Source organism: Chiloscyllium plagiosum, chromosome 7 (assembly GCF_004010195.1).
Source record: "Chiloscyllium plagiosum isolate BGI_BamShark_2017 chromosome 7, ASM401019v2, whole genome shotgun sequence".
Classification (NCBI taxonomy): domain Eukaryota; kingdom Metazoa; phylum Chordata; class Chondrichthyes; order Orectolobiformes; family Hemiscylliidae; genus Chiloscyllium; species Chiloscyllium plagiosum.
The window spans coordinates 100,050,587-100,059,661 of NC_057716.1; the positions used below are offsets into that span (position 1 = coordinate 100,050,587).

The 9,075-nt window shown below is 46.8% G+C and overlaps 1 protein-coding gene across 1 annotated transcript in view; it reads left to right on the top strand.

The window, feature by feature from the left end:
• adcy5 (adenylate cyclase 5) overlaps positions 1-9,075 on the top strand; it is a 401,945-nt gene that overhangs the window by 334,168 nt on the left and 58,702 nt on the right. The window lies entirely within an intron of this gene.

Sequence of the window (9,075 nt, forward strand, 5' to 3'; positions counted from 1 at the left end):
GGTGAATGGGGGTGGGGATGGAGGTGATAGGTCAGAGAGGAGGGTGGAATGGATAGGTGAGAAGGGAGATTGACAGGTAGGACAGGTCATGAGGACAGTGCTGAGCTGGAAGGTTGGAACTGGGATAAAGTGGGGGGAGGGGAAATGAGGAAACTGGTGAAGTTCACATTGATGCCATGGGGTTGAAGTGTTCCGAGGTAGAAGATGAAGCGTTCTTCCTCCAGGCATCGGGTGGTGAGGGAACGACGGTGAAGGAGGCCCAGGACCTGCATGTCCTCGGCAGAGTGGGAGGGGGAGTTGAAATGTTGGGCCTCAGGGTGGTGTGGTTGATCGGTGCGGGTGTCCCAGAGATGTTCCCTAAAGCGCTCTGCTAGGAGGCGTCCAGTCTCCCCAGTGTTGAGGAGACAGCATCGGGAGCAACGGATACAATAAATGACATTGGTGGATGTGCAGGTGAAACTTTGAAGAAAGTGGAAGGCTCCTTTGGGACCTTGGATGGAGGTGAGGAAGGAGGTGTGGGCGCAGGTTTTGCAATTCCTGCAGTGGCAGGGGAGGGTGGCAGGACGGGAGAGTGGGTTGTTGGGGGGTGTGGACCTGACCAGGTAGTCACAGGGGGAATGGACTTTGTGGAAAGCGGAAAGGGGTGGGGAGGGAAATATATCCCTGGTGGTGGGGTCCGTTTGGAGGTGGCGGAAATGTCGGCAGATGATGCGGTTAATGCAGAGGTTGGTAGGGTGGAAGGTGAGCACCAGGGGCGTTCTGTCCTTGTTACGGTTGGAAGGGTGGGGTCTGAGGGCAGAGGTGCGGGATGTGGATGAGAAGCATTGGAGGGCATCTTCAAATATGTGGGAAGGGAAATTGCGATCTCTAAAGAAGGAGGCCATCTGGTGTGTTCTGTGGTGGAACTGGTCCTCCTGGGAGCAGGTACGATGGAGGCGGAGGAATTGGGAATACAGGATGGCATTTTTGCAGGAGGTAGGGTGTAATCCAGGTAGCTGTGGGAGTCGGTCGGTTTGTAATACTTCAACCCCAGGGCATCAATGTGGACTTCACCAGTTTCCTCTTTTCCCCTCCCCCCACCTTACCCCAGTTCCAACCTTCCAGCTCAGCACTGACCTCATGACCTGTCCAACCTGCCAACCATCCTTCCCACCTATTCGCTCCACCCTCCCCTCTGACCTATCACCTCCATCCCCATCCCCATTCACCTATTGTACTCTTTGCTACCTTCTCCCCAGCCTCCACCCCCACCCCACCCCCACCCTCCCATTTATCTTTCCACTCTGGAGGCTTCCTGCTTCTGTTCCTGATTAAAAGCTTTTGCCCGAAACGTTGATTTTCCTGCTCCTCGGATGCTGCCTGACCTGCTGTGCTTTTCCAGCACCGCTCTAATCTAGACTCTGGTTCCCAGCATCTGCAGTCCTCACTTTTGCCTCTCTGGATTGATAGTCCAGCTTTAATACTGCAAATCCATTGCCAACCCTCTTCAGATCAGTTCGGACTATATTCAATAAAGTTCAGTAGAATAAGGGAGGATCTCATGAAAACCTATAAAACCGGGGAGTCCAGAAGCAGGGATTGCAGTGTAAGGATACAGGAGAGGCCATTGAGGAATGAGATTAGAAGAAGTTCCTTCTCCTAGAGTGATGAGCCTGTGGAATACTCTGCCAAAACTTTATTCTCAACCAGCTACAGTTAAAAGAAATTTATCTAGTCATGATCTCATTGCTGAGGAAAGGGCACTTGACCTGAAACGTTAACTCTGATTTCTCTCCACAGATGCTGACAGACCTGTTGAGCTTTTCCAGTAATTTCTATTTTTGTCTCTCGTTGCTGTTTGTTGGAGCTTGCTGTGAATAAATTAGTTGCTGTGTTTCATGTATTCACCGTGTTCGCCTATTATGAACAGGTGCTATATAAATGCACGTCCTTCTTTCTTTCATATGTCCTGGCCATATATTCCTGTCAAGCACAATGTTGCCCCAACTTAGGCATCATATGCATTTAGGGGGAGGCAGCATCCCAGTGGCATTACACTGGACTGTTGTTCCAGAGATCCAGGAAATGTCCCAGAGCCCTGGGTTTGAATCCTGCCATGGCAGATGGTGGAATTTGAATCTGGAATTAAGAGACTAATGATGGCCATGAATTGATTGTTGGAAAAACTCATCTGGTTCACTAATGTCATTTATGGGAGAAAACTGTAATCCTCATCTGGTCTCTGGCTGGGGTCTGTAGAGACTTTCCAGGAGATTGCAAAATAATAAGGAGGTGGCCTGGTCATGACCGCATTATTGACTGGCAGCAGGAGACTTTTTCTGCTGTCTTCAGGTGCTTGTTCTGCATAATCCTACATTGCATGGCTCCTTTTAGCCCTGATGCCTTGTTAAAATTCTTTACTGCTTCCTTTACATTCCTCAAGTGCCTTGTTTGATTTTAGTTTCCCATACCTCCCTTTTCTTTTTGCCTAAACGTTCAACATCTCTTGCCATCCAAGGTTCCTGAATCTTGCCATCTTTTATTCTGACAGCATCATGCTGGTCCTGAACTCTGATCAATTGGCTTTTCAAGACTCCATGTCAGATGTGAACACCCTCAAACAGCCACATTTCTCCAGTTCCTGCCTAATCCTGGTTAAATGAGTCTTCCTTCAATTTAGCACTTTCACCCGAGGACCAATCTTACCCGTTTCCATAAAGTCCCCGTGTCTGCGTGGGTTTCCTCCGGGTGCTCCAGTTTCCTCCCACAGTCCAAAGATGTGCAGGTTGCCTAATCCTGGTTAAATGAGTCTTCCTTCAATTTAGCACTTTCACCCGAGGACCAATCTTATCTGTTTCCATAAAGTCCCCGTGTCTGCGTGGGTTTCCTCCGGGGTGCTCCAGTTTCCTCCCACAGTCCAAAGATGTGCAGGTTAGGTGAATTGGCCATGCTAAATTGCCCATAGTGTTAGGTGCATTCGTCAGGGGTAAATGTAGCGGAATGGGTCTGGTTGGGTTGCTCTTCGGAGGGTCAGTGTGGACTTGTTGGGCTGAAGGGCCTGTTTCCACACTGTAGGGAATCTAATCTAATCTAAACAGTCTTAACACTTACAGAATTATGGTCACTGTTCCCAAAATGCTCACCCATTGAAATTTTGATCACTTGGCCAGGCTCATTCCCCAGTACAAGGTTTAATATGGCCTCTTCCCTGGTTGAACTATCTTTATTTTGTTTCAAGAAGCCCTCCTGGATGTACCCAACAAATTCTGTTCCATCTAAGCCCCTGGTAGTAAGGGAGTCCCAGTCAATATTGGGGAAGATAAAATCACCCACTTCTTTTCAGCTTTCCATGACGTGCCCATATATCTATTCCTCTACCTCCCACTAGCTGTTGGGAGGCCTCTGTAGAACCCCATCACAGTGACTGTACCTTTTTTATTCCTGTGTTCTACCCAAATGGCCTTGCTGGATGAACTGTCCAAGCTATTGTCTCTTAATGAACCAGTCACATTCTCTTTAATCAGTAATGCAACTCTTCCACTGTTTTCACATCCTCTCACACCTGAAACATCTAAACCCTGAAACATTAATCTACCAGTCTCTTATCTCAACCATGTTACTGTAATAGTTACAACTTCGTAGTTCCAAGTACTAATCCAGGCTCTAAGCTCAACTGCCTTACTTATTATACTCCTTGCATTAAAATAAATACACTTCTGACGACCGGTTTTGCCATGTTCATTAGCCTGGCCCTCCAAGATGTTGGTTACACACAAAAGAAATAAAAATGAAATTGAAATAACTGCACAGAGGCACGAATCCCATCATCAAGTCACCCTATATCTATTTGTGAGAAAGTGAGGACTGCAGATGCTGAAGATCAGAGTGCAGGTCAGGCAGCATCTGAGGAGCAGGAGAGTCGACATTTCAGGCATAAGCCCTTCATCAGGAAAGGCTCTCGAATCGGCCATAACAACCCTCTCCATGGCCCTCTGCCTGGACCTGTTTATGGCCAGCCTGGCCAGGCCCAGGAGCAGACCCACAGGGAGATCCTCTGACCTACCCTCCCCCTTCCGCAACAGGTGCCCAAAGATCAGGAGTGACGGAGTGAGTGTAACCAAAAACAGAGAAGAAGGTTTTTAAGAAAATCAAAAAGGGAGTGCAAGCGCCCACCCCCAATATACACATGGTCCACGGACTCCACAGCACCACAGAACAAGCAGTTGGGCTAGGAGTCCGTGAACCACCACAATCTGCAGTTGCAGGGGAGTGCCGCGTGCAGCACCCTCCCCTCCAGATCCCCGAGAGAAAGGGGGAGAGTTCCCGCAATCTCCTGGTTGTATTTTGTCAGTGCCCTAAACTAAGGAAACTCTAAATCTCCTGTTTATATATTTTTTCTCTCTTCTTTTTTCTACCCCCACACTACCACCTAACTACGGTAGTGCATATTTTTTCCCCCACACCCATGTTCTGTGTGTGCAGGTGTGAGACACAGTGAGAGACACAAGGTGTACAAATCTTTATTCAATTCCCACCACTAGGAAGGAAGGAAACACCCAAGTGGCCAGTGACAAGCAGTACCCTTCACATCAAAGGGCAATGCTGTGTGATCAAACAGTGAAGGGGAGGGTAGGGATTAAATCAAAATAGAAGTGGGGGGGGGGAAATAATACACTCCACTCCCTGGGGTGCCAAACCTCTCCCTGAACAGCTCAAGGGAGTTGGTGGACACCACGTGCTCCTTCTCCAGAGACACCTGGGCTCCAACATAACCGTGGAAGAGGGGCAGGCAGTCGGCCCTAACGACCCCCTCCACGGCCCGCTGCCTGGACCTGCTTATGGCCAGTTTGGTCAGGCCCAGGAGCAGACCCATGAGGAGGTCTTCAGACCTGCCCTCCCCCTCCGTACCGGGTTCCCAAAAGTCAGGAGCGTGGGACTGAAGTGCAACCAGAAGCAGAGGAGGAGGTTTTTAAGAAAATCAAAAAGGGAGTGCAAACGCCCACCCCCAATATATACATGGTCCCATTATCTCCTGGTTGTATTTTTTTTTAAGGAGTGCCCTTACACGTTTTTTTAACCCCCACACTACCGCCTAACTGCAGTAGTGCTTATTTTATCCCCAGCACCCATGGTGTGTGTGTGCAGGTGTGAGACACAGTGAGAGACACAAGCTGTGCGAATCTTTATTCAATTTCCACCACTAGGAAGGAAAGAAACACCCGAGTGGCCAGTGACAAGCAGTGCCCTTCACAGCAAAGGGCAATGTTGTGTGATCAAACAGTGAAGGGGAGAGTAGGGATTAAATCAAAATAGAATTGGAGGGGGAAATAATGCACTCCACTCCCTGCGGCGCCCACCTCTCCCTGAACAACTCCAGGGTGTTGGTGGAGACCGCGTGCTCCTTCTCCAAGGACACCTGGGCTCTAACGTAACCGTGGAAGAGGGGCAGGCAGTCGGCCCTAACGACCCCCTCCACGGCCCGCTGCCTGGACCTGTTTATGGCCAGTTTGGCCAGGCCCAGGAGCAGACCCACGAGGAGGTCTTCAGACCTGCCCTCCTCCTCCGTACTGGGTGCCCGAAGATCAGGAGCGTGGGACTGAAGTACAACCAAAAGCAGAGGAGGAGGTTTTTAAGAAAATCAAAAAGGGAGTGCAAACGCCCACCCCCAACATATACGTGGTCCCGTTATCTCCTGGTTGTATATTTTTTTTCTGCGGTAGTGCTTATTTTCCCCCAGCAGATCTCTTGTTTATTTTTTTTTTCTTTTCCTTTTCCCCACACTACCACCTAACTGCGGTAGTGCTTATTTTTTCCCCAGCACCCATGGTGTGTGTGTATACGTGTGAGACACAGTGGAGGGTAGGGACTAAATCAAAATAGAATTGGAGGGGGAAATAATGCACTCCACTCCCTGTGGCGCCCACCTCTCCCTGAACAACTCCAGGGTGTTGTTGGAGACCGCGTGCTCCTTCTCCAAGGACACCCGGGTTCTAATGTAACCGCGGAAGAGGGGCAGGCAGTCGGCCCTAATGACGCCCCCCACAGCCCGCTGCCTGGACCTGTTGATGGCCAGTTTGGCCAGGCCCAGGAGCAGATCCACGAAGAGGTTTTCAGACCTGCCCTCCCTCCTCCGTACAGGGTGCCCGAAGATCAGGAGCGTGGGACTTAAGTGCAACCAAAAGCAGAGGAGGAGGTTTTTAAGAAAATCAAAAAGGGAGTGCAAACGCCCACCCCCAATATATACATGGTCCCGTTATCTCCTGGTTGTTTTTTTTATTTTTATTTTTTTTCCGAGGACCAGTGACAAACACTGCCCTTCACATCAAAGGGCAATGCTGTGTGATCAAAACAGTGAAGGGGAAGGTACGGACTAAGTCAAAATAGAGTTGGAGGAGGAAATAATGCACTCCACTCGCTGCGGTGCCCACCTCTCCCTGAACAACTCCAGGGTGTTGGTTGACACCGCATGCTCCTTCTCCAAGGACACCCGGGCTCTAACGTAACCGCGGAAGAGGGGCAGGCAGTCAGCCCTAATGACCCCCTCCACGGCCCACTGCCTGGACCTGTTGATGGCCAGTTTGGCCAGGCCCAGGAGCAGACCCATGAGGAGGTCTTCAGACCTGCCCTCCCCCCTCCTCCGTACCGGGTGCCCGAAGATCAGGAGCATGGGACTGAAGTGCAACCAAAAGCAGAGAAGGAGGTTTTAAGAAAATCAAAAAGGGAGTGCAAACGCCCACCCCCAATATATACATGGTCCCGTTATCTCCTGGTTGTATTGGTCAGCCAGGGCTTTCCTGATTAGCCCAGGTTAGCAACCCCAAACAAGGATCTTGTACTCAACGTGATCCACCTGGTTCCAATCACTACAGAAATAAACTAAAGCAAGCTATCCAAATATAACACAGTTCGACTCATTTCAGAAAATATGATAAATAAAAGCGCCATCAACTCCAGAAATCCCCGTCCTTTATAGTTAATCAAAGTCCAGAGTAATATTCCTCGCCTATGAAATACATAGGTTTAACTTAATGGCTTCCTTTCAGTTTCAATCCTGTGACGTGAAGCCCTTTTCCCTTGAAAATTCACGTAATTGTAATCTTAGACTTCCTCAGTTTTGAATAACCAATACAGATTTCTATTCAAACACTCATGGTCTGAAAATTTCACAAACAATACTGTTTCACTGAAGTAACTTATTTCCTTCATTGCTTCAAACAATCTCCTTGTCCAGAAGAGACAATACTTATTTCTGACGCAAGTTGACTTGGAACTGCCCAAAGCTTTTAAAATTTTTATCAAAAAATTGCTTATTCTAGATTCTGCTTCACTAGTGGCCTAATATTTGTTGTCTGTACAGTTATGAATCCCTACAGCATAAAGAAGCTTTGATTAACACTCCGGAGGCAAAACTGGTTTAAAATCATGGTTCTTAAAAGACAGACCTGATAGATTTTTAAGGACCTTCACAAAAAGAGACCAAAACCCATTTGTTTAAAACCTAAGCTCTGCAAAAGAGTTATATAATTGTATATAAATCACACACCATATTTGAAAAAGGTCCTTCAATGAAAAACATTTAAGAATCATTGGGTTAATAGAAGCAGTTCAAGCTTTGGACTTCTTGTCACTTAAAAATCAGTTGTGTTTCAATCACCTGATACCATCTAAACACATGGAAGCAATACTTGCTTCATTACTCATCCTCAGTATCGTTGAATCTTGAAAAAAGTGACAAATTTAAACAAATGTGTGAGAGGAAATTAGCAGTAACACACTGGAGCCTGAAGAACTCTGGGCTCCATAAAAGCATAGTCAGGGGATCAACACCTAGCAAATTTCTCTAGCTTTCTTCCAACATAGCAACACAATTTGTCCCTGTTAATGTTACTAAATCAATACCTCCATATCCAGTCTGTGATTGACGTATTTCTCCCTAGTCCAGTTTGATTGCTGGTCTATTCTGGTCTCATTGCTTTTTGGTTGTTTACTGTTCTTGCAGTACAAGCTGGTTTACCATTTGCACCAAATTAACAACTGCTTTAATCATAAAATGCTGGATTGTGTGGAGCACAATCTGATTTCAAAGGTAAAATGTTGTGAATGTTAGAGACCTCGAAGGCAATTAAGAATGGACAATAAATGCTGGCTTTGCCAATAACATCCCCACCCCCACACACAAATCAGTGAAGAAAGAAAAACACAGTTCACATTTCTGCTCTGTGACCAATCAACGTAAGAATTTTACAAGGTTGAGGATAAGAATGTTAAATGTTTTTTTTGTATGTGCCTGACCTTTAATGAACTGCAAGTTTTGTTTGTGTGTTTGGACCTGATTTGATCCTTATTTGCTTTTTCATCTTCCATTGGTTATTTTGTTTTTCACTACTGTGTAACTTAAATCCAATTTCTGAAGCTTTAGCATATGTGAGAGTGAAGGTCATCGAAAGTTCTCCAGTGAGCGGCCTTGGAGCCCAAGTTGTTGCAAGTGTTTTCTTTCATGGAATGTGGGCGTCATTAGCAAGGCCACCATTTTGTTGCCCACCTGTAATTGCCCTTCAGTGATGTGGCTTTCTTGACTATTTCATTAGTTATGTCGACAAAAATGTGGATGCTAGAAATCTGAAACAAAGACAGAAATTGCTGGAGAAACTCAGCAGGTCTGGCAGCATCTCTCCAGTGACCCTTGTTCCGACTGCATTTCTGTGGATCTGAAATCAAGAGTAGAAGTGGACAGATAGACTTTTACAAAAAATGCTGAAAGCTTTCAATTCCAGATTTAATTCATTGAAGCTGCCTTGTTGGATTTGAATTTATATCCCCAGAACTGGGCCTCTGGATTATCAGTCCAGTTACCACTGCACCATTGTTCACTGCACCCCCAGTTGATTGTATTACTCACTCTATGTGATTTTTAAAAGAAAATCCATCACTTTCTCTTGACACCAAGGAGCACACATAAGGAGTTATTCATGCAGAAAACCAAAGACTTGGTCGAAGAAGTAGTTTTTGATTATTGTTTTAAAGGAGGAAATAAAGAGAGAGGAAGAGAGTTCCAGAGCTTGGAGCATAAGCAGCTGAAAAGATGGCCACTAAAGG